At 51.1% G+C, this 15,792-nt stretch overlaps 1 long non-coding RNA gene across 1 annotated transcript; it reads right to left on the reverse strand.

Moving 5' to 3' along the window:
• Positions 1–239: 239 nt before the first annotated feature.
• Positions 240–7,246, reverse strand: LOC308181314. Its single transcript, XR_013941411.1, has 3 exons — positions 6,922–7,246; positions 6,689–6,796; positions 240–341 (listed from the first exon to the last, which is right to left on the reverse strand). It is a non-coding gene; the product is annotated as an uncharacterized lncRNA (long non-coding RNA).
• Positions 7,247–15,792: the final 8,546 nt, after the last annotated feature.

The raw sequence follows: 15,792 nt of genomic DNA on the forward strand, positions 1-15,792 counted from the left end.
GAGATAGCTCTGAGAACTTCCCATAGTCCCCACCTTCCCCTGGGGAGGATGCATGCCTCCTGCTGGGTCTTTAATGTGAGATTGTTTGAAGAGATGAAAAAGCGTGTTGCAAGCTGGGAAAGTGATGCTAGCAGTATTATATTTAACCAAGCTATATATTCCACAGGTTACAGAGTCTCACGAGTATGGAAACCAGCAGTGGCGTTGCCTCACCATTCCTCTCTGCAAGGAATAACTCACTTGGAGCACATCTCATCCAAAGAGCCCAAGAATCCATCTGTGCCTCTGCTTCTGATGAGGTCTTCCCCTAAGCACAGTGGCAGCCAGTGCTTACACAGGAGCTAGAGCAGCAGAGAACCAGTTTAATAGTCAGGAGTGAAAAACCTGCATGAATAAAACACACAATACCTTTTCCACATAAAGCAACACCCTCCTGGTCATCACCAAAGGAGCGGGACTCCAGCAGAAGGATGAATACACTCCATGTGCTGAGCACCATCAGGAAGGATTTCCTAGGCTGGATGAAGTCTTCCTGCCCATAAACACAGCCGGCAACTTCTTCACGTGACGTTTGTTACTAACCACCCGAGTGAAAAATGGACCCAAGCAGGGGTGGCAGCACATGGCTAACCTTGGAAATTCACAGGCCAGGGAGCAGTTGAATAGTTCCTCTCCAGGCAGGCCTTTCTGCAAGCACCCAGTGGAACTGGAGCAAAACCGAGCAAATCTGGCACGCTCGGCCCATGGCATAAATCCAGACAGCTCCAGCTCACATATAAGAGCGCCCTGTGTCATAAGCCAGTGAGTTTGCAGGAACAGGAATAATTTACAGCCCCCGAGAATGGGTGTTTATCTTTATTTCAGTCACAGAGCTCCACCAGCTGTATGCATAGCAGCATGGTGTGATTAACAGCCTCACACAGGTACCCAGGAGGTGGGGGCAGCTCATGCTCTCCAACCAAGCAGAAGGGAGATAGCAAGGCATGTTCCCCTCCATTTTTGCCTTTTTTTCTGGGAGGAAAGTCATTTTTATTATCTGGACATGAGCCTCAAGCAACACAGAAAGTGATCTCACCCTGGGGAAGGGTCAGAAATAGGACAAACCTGAAGCATGCAACAAGTATTTAAGATTTTTGAGTGGATTTAGAGATGGACATTACTGCCTGGTGCTGAGCTGGATGGACTGCAAAGAGGGGCACACAGGTGCCCAACACAGGAGGAAAAAGCAAAGGTGCTAGCAACCAACTTGAAAATCTGGTAAAAACGAGATCTGAAGCCACATGAGCACTTAAAGGCATATTTGAATTTTAGGGGTTTAGCTCAGCTATCCAAGCCGGGGCTTCTCTCACCAAGGGAAGGGCTTTGCCTAAGTCTGCGTGGGCAGAGGGACTTCACCCCATGTGCATGCCCCAAGTGCCTTCAGGACACAGCCTCTGTTACTCCTCTGCACCCTGTCATGTGCACCCTGCGCACATGTCAGTCTATAACTTACCTCATCAGCTAGCAAAGGCCCCTGTGTTCCTTATTTTCCCTACACTATTTCATCTAATGACCAGAAGGCTTTGTAATTTATCTTGCCTGTTTAAGGCTTCCCCGCCACCACCTCAAACTCATTTCATGTCGGTCCAAAGGACTCTGTGCAGACAAGGGCTCCCTGTGAGAAGCCGGCTTTGATGGTCTCCTTGACATCTTTCGATCATGTGTCAGCAGCATCCACCGTGACCGAGACACGACAATAACAAGTCTATCCAGCGCAGAGGCTGGGTCACATGCATGGCTGCAGGGAGAGGAGATGAAGAGAAAGTCATTATAAATATCTTCAGATCACCAGTTATTCCTCTCCCTTACACTTTTGCATATGCAAGCTCTATTTATCTGTGCCAGACAATCGGCCAGAGGCTAGGCACAAGAAAAACTTGGGTCAGGGCAACTTTTTATAGCATTGAGTAACTAGTGAGGGGGGACAGCCTTCTTCCTACAGAGCCGTTTCTCCTCCTGTCACAGGGCCCCTCATGACATGCATGATCTATATCCAGTCTGGGAATGCAGCAGCACTGAGTGCACTGAAGCTGTACGGAGCGAGTACATCACCACCAGCCTGCCCCACAGGATGAGCAGGCTTTTTTCAGGATCCCTCACTGCTGAACATTCACAGGTAGCAATGAGTATCTGTGCAAGGAACACATCTGTGGTCAATAAGGCGATTTGAATGCACATGGCTAAGTCACAGGAAAGAAGCACCAGGCTTTGCTCGTCGGTCTTGTGTTTGTCCACAGCTGGTGGTTGTTCTCAGAGCCTGAGCATGAATCAGTGGGGTCATATCACTGCAGCAGGATTTGGATGTTTTCTGTCCCAATCCTGCAAATACTTCCCTAAGCTCACAAGTAGTACTGCTTTCTTAGAGCTAAGCATGTGTACTTAGTTACTGAATCATGGCTTAAAGAAACCAGAGCCAGACAACGCTGCAGTTATACTCATTTACATATATAATGACTTTATCGCAGAGATAAAGGAGTATTTCCACAGCACAACCACAGAGCAGATACGAACACAGCCACTGCTTCTGCTCTGTCATCAGTGTTCCTGTGTATGAAGTAAACTTGAACCCCACCTCAGAGATCCTCACTGACAGCTCCTGCTGTAAATTCCTCCAGACTCTGTTGCATTTTGAGTGGCAACGCAGCACCCACAGTGCTTAACTTTGGTGAACTGCTCCATTTCAGCGGCCACACGCTTGCCAAGCATCACTAGCCATGACTTGGAGCTGATCACAGCTACCTCCACTACCGAAATAGAAACCATTTCATTTGATAGGTGTCTGTGTCCTGCGTCCCTTAGCCTGTGGCTGCACAACATGGACTGGTGGAGACCCACGAGCTCAACGGCTGCTTATTCAACAGGCAGCATATTAACTGGAGGCAAACTTCTCAGAGGGTTTTGTGGTCCAGCAAGAGACCAGTGGGAGGAAAAAGCCACAAGTGTGATCTTTGTACACCAGCTAGTCTCAAGTAGTTTCATCGCCCTAGCCCAGCTTTAGCTGATTTCCTACCCCAGATGCTTTGAACTCATATTTGATGTTCTTCCTGCAGTGCCTTGAGGCCCTCAAGCCTCTTGCTCCATCATCTTGATTCTCCAAATAGAGAGTCATAGAGTACCCCTGGGGAGGGCATCGACCTTTTCTCCCTTGGCAGCGGAGGCTTCCCCACGTAGCATGCACAGGACCTGGATGTCACTGATCTGGGACAGAACTCCATTTACTGCTGCTGCGTTGTACAGGAGGTGGATAAAGAAAGCAGAGCAGCCCCACACTTAAAAGTGAAGAGTTACAGCCCCAAGAGCCAGCCTCTGCTCAGCACTGCCCTGGACTTCCCCAAAGCTTCCCTTTTTGAAGCCTCTTCCTCCCTGTACCCCCAACACCCCAAAAGCACATGATTAGAAGCAGCGGCTACCACAGCAGCCCTGCCACTGCTTCCTTCACACCTGCATCTCGCCTCTTACCTTGCCCTCAGTCCGCTCCACAGACATTTGATGAATTTACCCTGCTTCTTCGAGCTGGATGCTGGATGCTCTCTGGACCCTGCAGATTGTGTTTGGGTGGATTTAGACCTGCTCCATCTGCCCAGAGCCTGTGCAGGAGAGCACCCAGGCCCTGTGGGCTGCCCAGCAGAAAGGACACCGAGGAAAGGGACAGCAAGAGGGGAATGGAGGGTTTTGTCCTTTGCTTAAGGCACAGGTAGCAGTTTGAGAATGATTATTTCTTGTTGAGGCCTGGTTTTCTTAACCTCCAAGCCCTCCATGCCATCTGTCCCCCAAATGTGACATCCAAAACCAGCTCTATCCTCAAGAGCCTAAGACGCGGCTCAGCACAAACACGTGCACTGTCCCCGGCTGCCTGCTAGGGGATAGTGGCACGTAACACTTGTTAGGTGACCCCAGAGCACCAAGGGAAGGCAAAGGCCCTCAGATGTGCTGTGGGATTGTGGAGGAAAGACGCCACTTCTATGAGACAGAGGTGCCCCCACCGAGACACCAGCCCTTCCCACCTCACTTCCAATGCAAGCGGCCCCCAAGCTCAGTTTCTCACATCCAGCCACCCCTGACCTTCATCCACCCTGACCACAACACACTGCTCACCAGAAGCCCACCTCCTCACCTGACTGCTGGCATTTGGTGACAGGCACCCTCCTCGAGCTGCTTCCTTCGAGTGACCCTTACCACGCCAAGGCACGCAACGAAAACCCAAATAGCAGCCCAGCGCGCAGTGCTCACAGGCTGCTACAGAGCCTCTCCAAGCCTCCTGCATCAAGCCAGCAGACAGTGACAGTCCCTTTTTCTTATGTCTGTGCCTTATTTTTCCCCTCCTTGTGTTTTCCAGCTTAACGTCTATTCACACTGATCTCTGTGCCTTGACACTAACATGACATAACAGGTGAGGCATCTGTCTTCCAAATTCACCTGCTCCTCTACCTCCCTTTTGACATAATCTTGGCACAGGAGACCTATCCAAAATCCTCTTCTGGAGAAATAAATGAGTTCAGCTCGAAAAGGAGCTCCAAGTAGGAATGAAGGACATTTCTCACAGCAGCTGATGAACACCCACAGCCCCTCTCTCCGGGGCTGGAGGTGTTGCAGGTGCTAAACAGAGGACAGGATTGAGTGGAGAAATGCGTGTGGTGAGCCGCGGAGAATGCGACTGTGCTTTGGGTGGGATTTCACTTGTCATTATTCACTTATTTGTTACAGCTACCAAGTAGGGCTGTCAGCTGCCTTCACCCATCTCCCACACCCTCTGCCCAGACAGTGATAAATGGCAAAGGAGCGCTCGGCAGCATCGCTATTTCACGCCCCTAACCAAATCCACATGAACCTCCTGGCAGCGCACCCTCTGAGCCCCTCGCACCGAGCTTTGCTACCTCTGTGTGAGTCTGACAGCAGGGACATACTCACAGCTCCCCAGCTACATCCCTCCCTCCGGCCGGTGCCAACTCTGCGGCAGCCTGGTGCAGTCCCTCTGTGCACCCCTGCTCCCCCTCAGGCTTTTTATTTCATTTATTAGGGCACCAACTCTTACAACGTTACAGCCCAGAGCTTTGCTCTTGTTTAAGCCCATGCATGCCACTAACAGGAACAAACCAGGGTCAGTCAAGTGAGGAACACCAGCACTGACTCACAGCTGAAGCCCCGTGTGCATCTCCTTAGCAGCAAACATCCTGGGGCAAGCTATAAGTACACTTCCAGTTACTCAGAAGCACTTTGCCCTGCTCAGAAGCGCAGCTCCCCTGTGGGATTTACAAGCTGCAGATGGGAACCCTCCTGCCCCACAGCAGACTCTGCCCCAGCAGCACCTTCCGCCCTCCTGTCCATCCTGCAGAGAGACAGGGACACAATGAGCAGGATGCAGCAATGCAAAGAGGACAGTTCCCAGCCTGGCTGATGAAGTTCTCAAACATTTCCCCCAAAAGCGAGGACAAGAAGCTCACAAAGCACCCACCTTGCATGAAATCCCAGCTCCAGAGGTGGCCGCCTTTCCACAAGCTGGCAGAGCCAGTGTCTGCCTGGTGCTTTGATGATGCTGAGCGTTACAGCAGATCAGAGCACAGCGGGGCTTTGTGCATTGCCGTGATTGGGGCCACCCGGCACGAAGATGCAGGACTCTCCAGGTCTCCTCCAAAGCCAGCAGCACCTTGATGTGTGCACTTTCATGGGGCTGCCCACAGCCCAGCTTCATCTCCAGCAGCACCTACCCCCAAGGGCTCTCTCTGCAGTTAGTCCACAGCAAGCAGTGGAGATAACACACCAGCAACCCATCTCCTGGCCCACTGCAAGTGGAGCTAATCCACCAGCCCCTGCCCCAAGGCAGCTGGCTCTTTCCCAGTCACTTAAGACTTGGCTCAAAGCCTTGACTCACTTTGCTGCTCCACTGCATTGCTTCAAGTGCAGCTCTTCCCCTGGCAGAGGAGATGCCCTTTCTCCATTCAAGCTTTGAAATCATAGCCCTGGCCACCGCTATCCAACCCCTTGCATCTCCTCCCTCATTTACTCCTGCCAGCCAAATAAATGCGAGCCTGACTTGTACATACATTGTTATCCACCCAGATGGCTTGAGACAAGCTTTAAGGGTTTTTCCCAACACCTATGTGAATTTCTTCACTGCTCACAGGGCCATCCATCTGGAAAGCAGCCAGGAGCATTGCAGTCAGACAGAGCTACTTTAAGCATGCTGGATGACACAGCTCCTACACACCAGGTCGTACATCAGCAGCATCAGAGCTGCGGAAATTTAGCCTTTTAGAAGACAACCATCACAAGCCAGGTTTCCTGTGCTGGACCATTCGGGGGACTTTGCTGGTGCTCATGGGCAAGCGTGCATGCATGTCGTAGAGAACCCTGATTTGGCTTTCCTTGAAAGGTCAGGTGGCAACAAAAAAAAATAATTCAATTATCTTGGGATAGATATTTTCAATTATCATTGGGAAGTGTTTGAAGTCAGTCTCAGGGAAGGAGTATAAGGTGAGACTTCTGCCTTTGACGTCTCTGTCCAGTATTTAGGATTTTCCTCAGAATCTGAAACAAAGTCATCACCTGGATGCACAGCACCACCTAAGCAGCAAGCTTTCCCACAGACCAGGCAGGAGATGAAATGCACATACAGACATCATCTGAAAGGACCTTTGTCCTTTGAACGCACCTTCTTGCCATCAGTTGTGATGACTCCTACATCTTGATGCCTCTATGGCACAGCAGAGCTCCTGAGCACTGCAAGAGTGGTGAGGGTCTCCAGCACGCTCCACTCCACCTATACCAAACACACAAAGCAAAGGTAAACACGCAACATTTCACTTCTCAGTGCTTGGACTTTGCTTCAAGCACTCCTGTTTGCTGGTGGAGGTCAACCACACATATAGGAAGCTAGAATCTAACCTTGACCCAAATCTGATCCAGAGACTCAAGGACAGGCGTGATGTGCTCACAGTAGCTCGATGGCTCTGGACGCACAGGAAACAGAGGCTCGGCGTTGCAAAGAGATGGCAGAGTGCCTGGGAAAGGGTAAGCCAAGAACTGAGAAATGCAATGAGACAGCCTCCGTGTACCCGAGTCATTCACCTTCAGCAGCTTGGCAAAGGCTTTCAACTTTGAAACACTGCAGGGCTGTTTTTACTGCTGCTGAAGCCATACAAGTAATTACTATTCTTGAATGAGCACAGATTTTCTGGGCTCCCATGCCTTTTAGAAACATCCGCACACAGCTCTTACCATTATTATTTTAACCGCTCTTGTTGTATAAACAAGGCTTTAAACCTTACAGCAGCTAAACAGGCAAGCTCCAGAAATAACTTGGCCAAGAGGGTTTTAAAGAAGGGGTAGGGGATAAAGCCTGGTCACGCACCACTCTCTTCCTCTATGGAGTCTGCAGAGGGCCTGAACTGGGTCTGTTTTTCCAAATTGTGCACTAGTAGAGCAGGGCTATAAGCACCCTGGTGCCCTTCAGCCCTTCACGCAGCTCTCTGTGCCAAGAGCAATGCAGCTAAGCCAAAACAGGTCCACGACAATACTTCAATACTTTGCAGTAGGTGGCACCTCAGGCAGATCCCTCCCAGCTTCACCTCTCTCTGCACTGAAAGCAGACCCTGGCGGGCCTCCAGCCTCAGCTCGGAGTTCCCACTAGAGGCCACAGCTACACCCAGCATCCCTTCTCAGCCTCGACACCAGGGCTTCATTACCTAGACACAAGGACAGGGAAGAGTCAATGCATTCAACGTGCTATCCAGAGACCCCAGATGAAGATTCCAGAAGCAATAAGAACGTAAGTGACATTCAGCTCCTCACAACCAGGAGCTTTTTGCTCCAAGAGGCAGGATCTGGGACTTCGCCACTGCTAACTGCAACAAGTCCGGCATCTTCCAGCTCTGAAAGATAACTGGCACCAGAGGAAAACCTTCCAGATCTCATCGACACAGAATATCCCAAGCATCTAAGCCCTTAGCCTAAGACATCGCTTTTCAGGACTTACACACATACCTAAGGTTATGAGTAGGGTTTAGAGCACTCGAATACTTGTCCTCACCATCACATACCGCAATCAGCTAACACAGATACTGCACTCCTTGTCCTGCAGAGCACACTGCTTGCGACGGCAATCCATCCAGTCCTCCAGGTGCTGCAGGAAAGGGCTGAGCCACCAGGACTGTCCTTTGGCACTCAGAGCTACCAGAGTGACAGAGACCCCAGGTGAAGTACCAAGGACACCACAAAGGGCCAGAGGGGCTCTCCCCACCCCTCAAAGGACTCCACAACCTCAAGCATCTGCTTGAGTTTAGGGCAGTGAAATGAAACCAGGAATTGTGGCACACACCCCACCACAGCATCAGGTTCTGCGTGAAGCTGATGACTTCAATCCTGGCTCCTTGGTGGCCAAGAGCTTGTCCAAACCACCCTGAGCAGTGCTTGTGTCACACCCACTGCTCCCTATCTGAATGCACCATTTCTGTGCTGCCCAGGTTAAACAGTCTGCTTTTTGCTCTGTTGCATTGCCCTGACATGGAGCAACCAAAGCCTGAGCTCCCAGAGCCCCAGATATCCCAAGCAGGAGGTTGCTGCAGCAGCTCACAAGCCCAACACCTCCCTCCTGAACCACAGGTGCTTGAGAGACGTGTTTTTAGAGCCACTGAAAAGAGACCCCTCTCTCTTCCTTTACTGGGGGTATTCAACACTCAAAAAATCATTATCAACAGGGGGGGAAAAAAATCCTTCTTTCATTCTCTAAAATTAACATGAGCTCCTCTAAATGCTCATTGTACTGTTTCAATTTTTCATACGCCCTGGAGTCTAACCATGACAAGGGGAGACACAGCAGTGGTTATGACCTAACTTTCTGGCTAATTAAGGAGCTTGTCAAAGAGCAGCTTCTCTCCCCGGCGATGCCCAGGGCAGGAAGCAAGCAACTTCCCACGGCACGTGAGCAACCTCGCGGCGCATCCGTTCCCCCCGGGACCCGTCACAGCACCAGCTGTGATTTACAAGCCAGGGTGGGGGGAGCGTGACCCTCCCAGCTGCTTTCAGGAGCAGGCATCGTGCAGGGGAGGGCCCGGCCATCGCAGCCCTATTCTGTACCACCGCATTCAAGTTGCTGTGTCACACTGTCTGCAAGAAGCAGAAGGAAAAGCACTGAGAGGTTTTCTTTTGTCCAGGTCTAACTCAGTGATACGCACGAGCACCTGTTTCACCTTGCAAAGATAGGGGTCAGCATCGGCTCAGCTACCCTGCGGATAAACATCCAATAAATGCACTCAAACCAACCCCTAACATCCTTGTGGCAGAAGAGAAAAAAATCTCATCTCCAGGCTGTCCACACATCCCTGCTGCATGCAGGAGCCTGACCTGACCTCAGCTGCACAGCAATGCGCTCGCAGCAGCTCTTCCAGATCCCTGGTTACCAGCACCAGCGTTCAGAACAAAAATCCTCCCCACAAACAGCAGCTCAGCGTGCTAAGCACGGGGCTGTGTTTTAACCGGGCATCCCAGACCCACTGGTGGTTGCCTAAATTTCCTTTCTCCCAAAATTGCTTTGTGGGCAGTTAACCCTATTGCCAACCCCCGCCAGCTTTGAAATGCCCGGGGGGGTCCCTCAGACTGCAGGTGGGAGGGACAACGGAGGTGAGACAGAGAGAAGGAAAGGCTCAGCCAATCCAGAGTCTAAAATTTAGGGAAAAAAAAAAAAAAGAAACACTAAAATTTAGGAAAAAAATGCAATGCATCGGATTTCTTCTCTCTTTTGCAGGCTGCAAGAAGCAGAACTGCACGGGAGCCTTCGTGGAGCTGCTGCCCCCGGGGGCTCGCAAGCAGCTCGGAGCCGAGGAGCTCAACAGCCAGGCGAGACCTCGGCACGCCCCAAATTCTTCTTCACCCCCCGACTGCCTGCAGAGGAGGAGGAGGAGGAGGAGGAGGGCTGGAGGAAGGCTCCGCTGCCCTCCCCGGGAGCCGCCGGCCGAGGCCGCGGGGTGGCAGCAGCCTCCTGCTGATGGCCTCGGCGAGCAGCGGCCGGGGAGAGGCGAAGCAGCCCGGGGGTGCAGAGGCAAAACCCGGCCCGGGCGCTGCTTTTTGGGCAAGCCCAGAAAGGGAACCCCCGGCTAAAAGTGCTTCACACCGTAGTTCGTCCAAGTGTGGAGGTGAGAAATCATTTTGGCAGGCGCTGGACGAGCTTTGGGCCAAGGAGAGCAGAGCTGTGCCCTGCAGACAAGAGGCTGGGGAGCATCCCTTCACCGTGCAGACCACCAGTCCCCAGCCCAGCGCCCCGTGCACGGCCTGGGATGCCACTGCAGGGTGACAGGGACGTGCCAGCAAGCCCCGTGGGCAGCCTGAACCCAGAACCCAAGGCACCACAGCCAGAAACATGGCCGAGGCACCCGCCTTCTCCTTCTGCATCGCCTTTTAGGACTTGGTCTGCCGCCTCTGCCGATACCACGCTCCCGACGTGCCCACGCATACCAAGCTTGTGCCGTTACAAGGGTGCTGGTACGGTGGTGACGCTGGAGGGACTTGTTGAACTGCAGTCCTGTGCTCGGTGCTCAGCCACCAGCAGCAAGCGCACGGCAGCCCATGATTGTCTCGGGTCCTGCAGAGGGCTTGCTACGGGACCAAAGGCTCAGCGAGGCCTCCAAACACCTCTCCATCCCCTGATCGGGGCCGGGCAGCCACCTGTTTGAAGGCACAGCTCTCAGCCCCCACACCCACCCTGCAATCACACACCAGGATTTCACCCCGTAGACAGTAACACAGGGCGGCGTGAGGACACAGGGCAGGAGATGCTGCCTGTGGTCCAAAGAAAGGGCAAGGGGCCCCAAATCTGCTTCATGAGGGCAGGCGGGGGTCCGTAAGGGGCCCGACTTGGGTTGATCGACCCTCCTGTGCTCGCCGTGTCACGTCCAGAGGGACCGGACAATTTTGCCCCATTTCCCCCCTCCCTTTCTCACTCCCTGTCTCTGGCTGGGGGGACACCAGCAGCCCACGGGGGTTGCGAGGGGGAGCTGCCGAGCCCCCTCCACGTGCTCCCCAGCGTGGGGCCTGCCTGTCCCGGCCTGCAAAATGGAGCAGGGAGCCTGCTGCTCGCGACAGCACCGCGTTTGTCACACAACAGAGACCTTTAAACATCAATGCGACGTGACATTTTGGAAAGAAGAGATCTTAATGAGACATCTGAGCTTAATCATCCCACCCCTGCCAGAAACACACTGTAATTTATCAGCAAAAGCAAGTGTGGGGACAACATGGTGCAAAACATCGAAGTCAATAAAAACATATGCCAGGCTCTCTTTCCATTTTCATTCACATGGCATCCTCTAGAGTGTTTATTAGGGATTTATTTTCTATTCCACTCTCAATGCATGGGTTACAACATCTTCTAGCATGTCTGGAGCTGGGCAACTGTTGCTGTAGGGGACAGCAGCGACCCCTGCACCAAAACTAGCCCATCCGGATAACTCACATCACACCTGAAAGAAGCACATCTCTGCCCAGCCTACGAGACCACTTCATGATTGCAATGTGGTAAAAGAAAGAGTTATCTAGAAGTGTATTTACTAGCCATTGGCCTTCAATCCAACAGGTCTCATCGTATCCAGGGAAGCAGAATGAATCATGCCTGCACTTCAAAGTGCTTTTATAAACTTATTCCCAAGTCTGATATTGGGAAGAAAAGCAGATTAAACACTAGCGGAAAAAAAAAAAATCTCAGATTCTGGCTGCCATAGAGCCCTGCCAATTAGCAAAGCAAGTTTAAAAATATGAAAAAATGAGTTTACAGGGAGCAGCTCTACCCTCATCACCGCTGGTGCCCCCCCAGGACGCCTCCTGCCAGCAGTACACCTTTCTAAAGGCCCTGCAGCCACAAAACACCAAACTCCCTTCAGTGGGGCTCCCTCCCAGCCAAGCCTTCACTCCCCTGCTTGCTCATAATTGCTTTAAGCGTGGCTTGAACCCTCTCAAATTACAGAGGACACCCTGGAGGCAGCCAGGATTGCTGATGGAGCAGGGGTGGAAGCAAAGTGCTCTGCTGAGGCCGCATAAGGAAAACGCAGGGCTCTTGGTAAAGAAGCCGAGGGTCTGGGCAAGGTCTGCGTGGTTCCACCAGGGAACAAGAGGCAGTCTGGGAGGGCTCAGCAGAAAGCTCTGCAATGCTCTCAGCTCGGGCTGCAACACTGAAGATGAACCCAGAAAATCGTGTGGTGCATTTTGGTCCCACAGCCATCGGCACCAGCAGCCAAGTCAGCCCAAAGACAGCCTAATCAGCCAGGTGCCTTCCTCACCTTCATTAGGAGCACACGGCCGTGGCCAGAGCCATCCAGCCCACTGCACCAAAGCTTTATGGGCTGTCAGGGGCAAAAACTTGGCCACCCAGAGCCTTTTGACTTTGCAGGAACAGAGTAAGACGGAGCACAAGCCTAATTTTAATTCTGTACGGATAGCAAGTGGCCAGCACCCCCTCCTCTGAGCATTTCCACCCTTTAGAAGTTAATTCCCCAGCAACTTTATTTTAGAGCAATTTTCAGTTCCCATTACGCCCGCTGCGCTGGGCGATAAGTGCGTGGCTCGCCTCCTATCTGGCTCCCTACAGCCTGGGAGATAGCTCTACCTCTGCCCAGACAGCGGAGGGGATGGTAGGAAAGTGGGACCAGGGATTACGATAAGGGAACGGGTCATTTTATATGCTGAGCAGCCTTGCTAACTTTCCTCCCTTTTCACCATGGCCTCGCGCAGGCTATTTTCCATGCTGCTCTATCTCCTATCAATAGGAAACAGTCAAGTACAGGCTGCATGTTAGAGGAAAAGAGCTTTCCTTTACAGATACTGCATCTTCCAAAGCTAATGTAACCATGGGCTTAAAAAATGATATAGGTAATGGCTTCAAAAAAAAAAAATCTAATCAAAACCAGCAAAGGTGTCTCAAAGACAGAAAGATTTTAGCTTAAAGGGGGAAAAAATGCAATTTGATTCTTTTTGTTCTGGGAGAAGAAATCTTTTTGGGAGCTTGTTAATTTGTTTTTCCTAACACCGAGAAATAACTTGTGAATGTTAAATATCAGCTTCCAGAACAGGGCCCCAGCCCAGCTTTCCATTACACCGGGCACAAATCCAGGCGCAGCGACCGCACTGAAGTCAAGGAGTTGCTTTGGATTTTTGCCAAAGTAATTCAGATCAAAATCTCATCCCCTGGTCATGCTATGGAGGGGCCGGACCCGGGAAGCGCTGTGCCCCACTGCGCTGCCTCCCCTGGGGCAGGGAGGGACATCCCGGGGGCTTCAGTGGGGCCAGAAGCAGGAGGTCACTCTGCAAATATTTAAGTATAGCGAAAGCAAGCAAAACAATTCAATTACGTGCTTTCAACAGTTTGTCGCCTATGTCAAATATTAAAGCAAATCAATTGATTATGGGTAGAACACGAAGAGAAAATAATGGGAAAGAAAACCTCTCTCTTCCTTTCTAATAAAATTCAGGAAATGAGAATTGACTCTTGGAGAAAAACTACCCTCCTGCGTTATTTACTCGGTTTATCAGCAGATTTTCCCCCCTTGCTTTATGTTGTTAGCAATTGGATTGTCTTCCATCTCCAAATCCTGAACTGGTATCAAGTATAAATAAGTAAATAAATAAATAAATAATCTGTTTAAAAGCCCGCACCAAGGTAAAGCAAGCTCCCCAGGTTGTGCACCAAGTGGCTCTTCTGACCCAAAGCCGATGCTTTGCCTCTTCTGTGTTAAACTTGGTGCAAAGTTTCCCCCTTTTAGTCCTCAGGAACTTCCTCGGGCTTGAGACAAGGGCAGCTGATGTCCTTGTGAAGGCTCTCATGGACTCGGTGCACAGGTGACATCGTAAAGTCAGGAGCATCTCCAACACACCGCAGCATGATGCAGATGACACATGCACGGGCTCCAGCTGCATTAAGACGTCCTGAAGAGGATTTCTCCTACAGGCTGCTCCCATGGGCTCAGCCAGCCACGGGGCTCACACCAGTACAGCCCCCAGCACGGATGCACTCGAGCATACGAAGTTCTGGAGATGGTTGTGAGAGCAACTCACCAGCTGAAGACAGGCAAAAGAACTTCTGGCAGCCCCAAACCCCATAGGGGTGAGACAGGGCCACCAGCTGGGTCTGCAGCCCTCAGCAGGGGAACAGGAGGGGAAAACCCATCCAGGAGCTGGGGGAAGCCGCGGGAAGTCTCCCCTTGACTTCTCCACAGACAAAGGTTCAGATGTTGATCACCCAGGGTTCCTATTAGATTCCAGTGACAGCTGATTGCAATTTTAATATCTGTTTAATTATTCCACTCCCAACCCAAGAAGCAGCGATTATTGCATGAGATTAAGCACAACGAGGCTGAGCCGCGTGCAAATTTCTTTCTGTGTTTCTGAAGACTTATCTCCCTCGGACAAAAAAAATACGAATTTCTTAAACCAGGATTTTTCTCCTTTAATGTTTTGTCTCACTGTGAATTGGTGTAATCACTAGTATAGAATGAGGAAAAATGGCTAGAAACATACATTTTAAAAGGAAGACAAAACAGCGCTGAGTTTCACATTAGGAAAGCAAACGGCTTCATCTCAGACACAGCAAGCTCTTACAATAGCGCTCAGCCACAGATGAGAAAGCACTCATGCAGAAGCAGAAACTGCTCTTCCCACAGTACAGAGAGGAAGCAATCCCCCAGCCCCAGCACTTGGGGCACAGATGGAGGCAGAAGCATCATCTTCAGGCTCCACACACATACCGTCACTACAAGGAAGGGGAGAGAGCAGCTCCCATTCTGATACCGCTTTGTATTGAGCCCGACTGATACAGAAATCACACCCTAGCATAAAGAAATGGTAAAACCAACCAATCTGGGGCATTCTTCATAGAAAAAAACACCTGGCCATCAAAGGTATCACCTATAAGGAGGAGCCTGGCATTGCTAAGACTGAAGCGTGTAGGAACCTAGCAGGGTGCAGGGGTGGGAGCCCTTAACTCAGTAGCTAATAAAACATTTTCCCTGTTGTGGCAGCCTCCTCCCACCTCCTGACCTTTTCCATTGGGAGTAATTAGAAGCTACCTGGTGTGAATGAAAGGGAATTGAAGGTTGGCTCAGTGGGGTTTAACCTTTTCATTCCCTGTGCTTGTTGCATCCCTCTTCCTCAATGCTGCGTGTGCCCCAAATTCAATCTGGCTTTTGGGAAGGGATGTGAAGCCTCACACAAATCACAGCATAGAAATTGCAGTTCTTTGGAAAGGTAGGAACAGGCCCTGGGAGGATCAGCAAACCTCACATGGGCCCAGGAAAGACAAAACCCATGGAGAAACAAAGCAAGCATCACTGAAAAAGTCAACATATAAGGGAGGGAAGGAGCAAGCAGCCCTCTCAGCTGCCCAGCAAGCCTCCCATACAGGTTTTGCAGGGCTGGAGATGACCAGGGATGAACTCAGGGATGAACTTCAGGGAAAGCTACCCAACGCCCACTCTGCACAACATTATGGATTTTATTAAGATGGGTTCAGCCCTTTTCCTCTGCCACCCAGGACGGAGACAAGGCAAGGCACCAGCCTAGAGCTCAGAACCCAGGGTGCTGGGCTGTATCAGACCCTACACGCAATGGAAAAACCACAATATAAAGCTTGTGCACAGGACAGCAAGAAGATAACAGAAACATTACCCTGCTTTTACTAAGAGGTCTTACAGTGTGATGTTAAGTCACATGAGTCTGGGGCAAAGGGAATAATTTAAACAATTACCGTAAGGATGAAGCTAAGTTTCTCTACCAGAA

Source organism: Anser brachyrhynchus (genome assembly GCF_964034855.1).
Source record: "Anser brachyrhynchus genome assembly, chromosome: 21".
Taxonomy (NCBI): Eukaryota; Metazoa; Chordata; class Aves; order Anseriformes; family Anatidae; genus Anser; species Anser brachyrhynchus.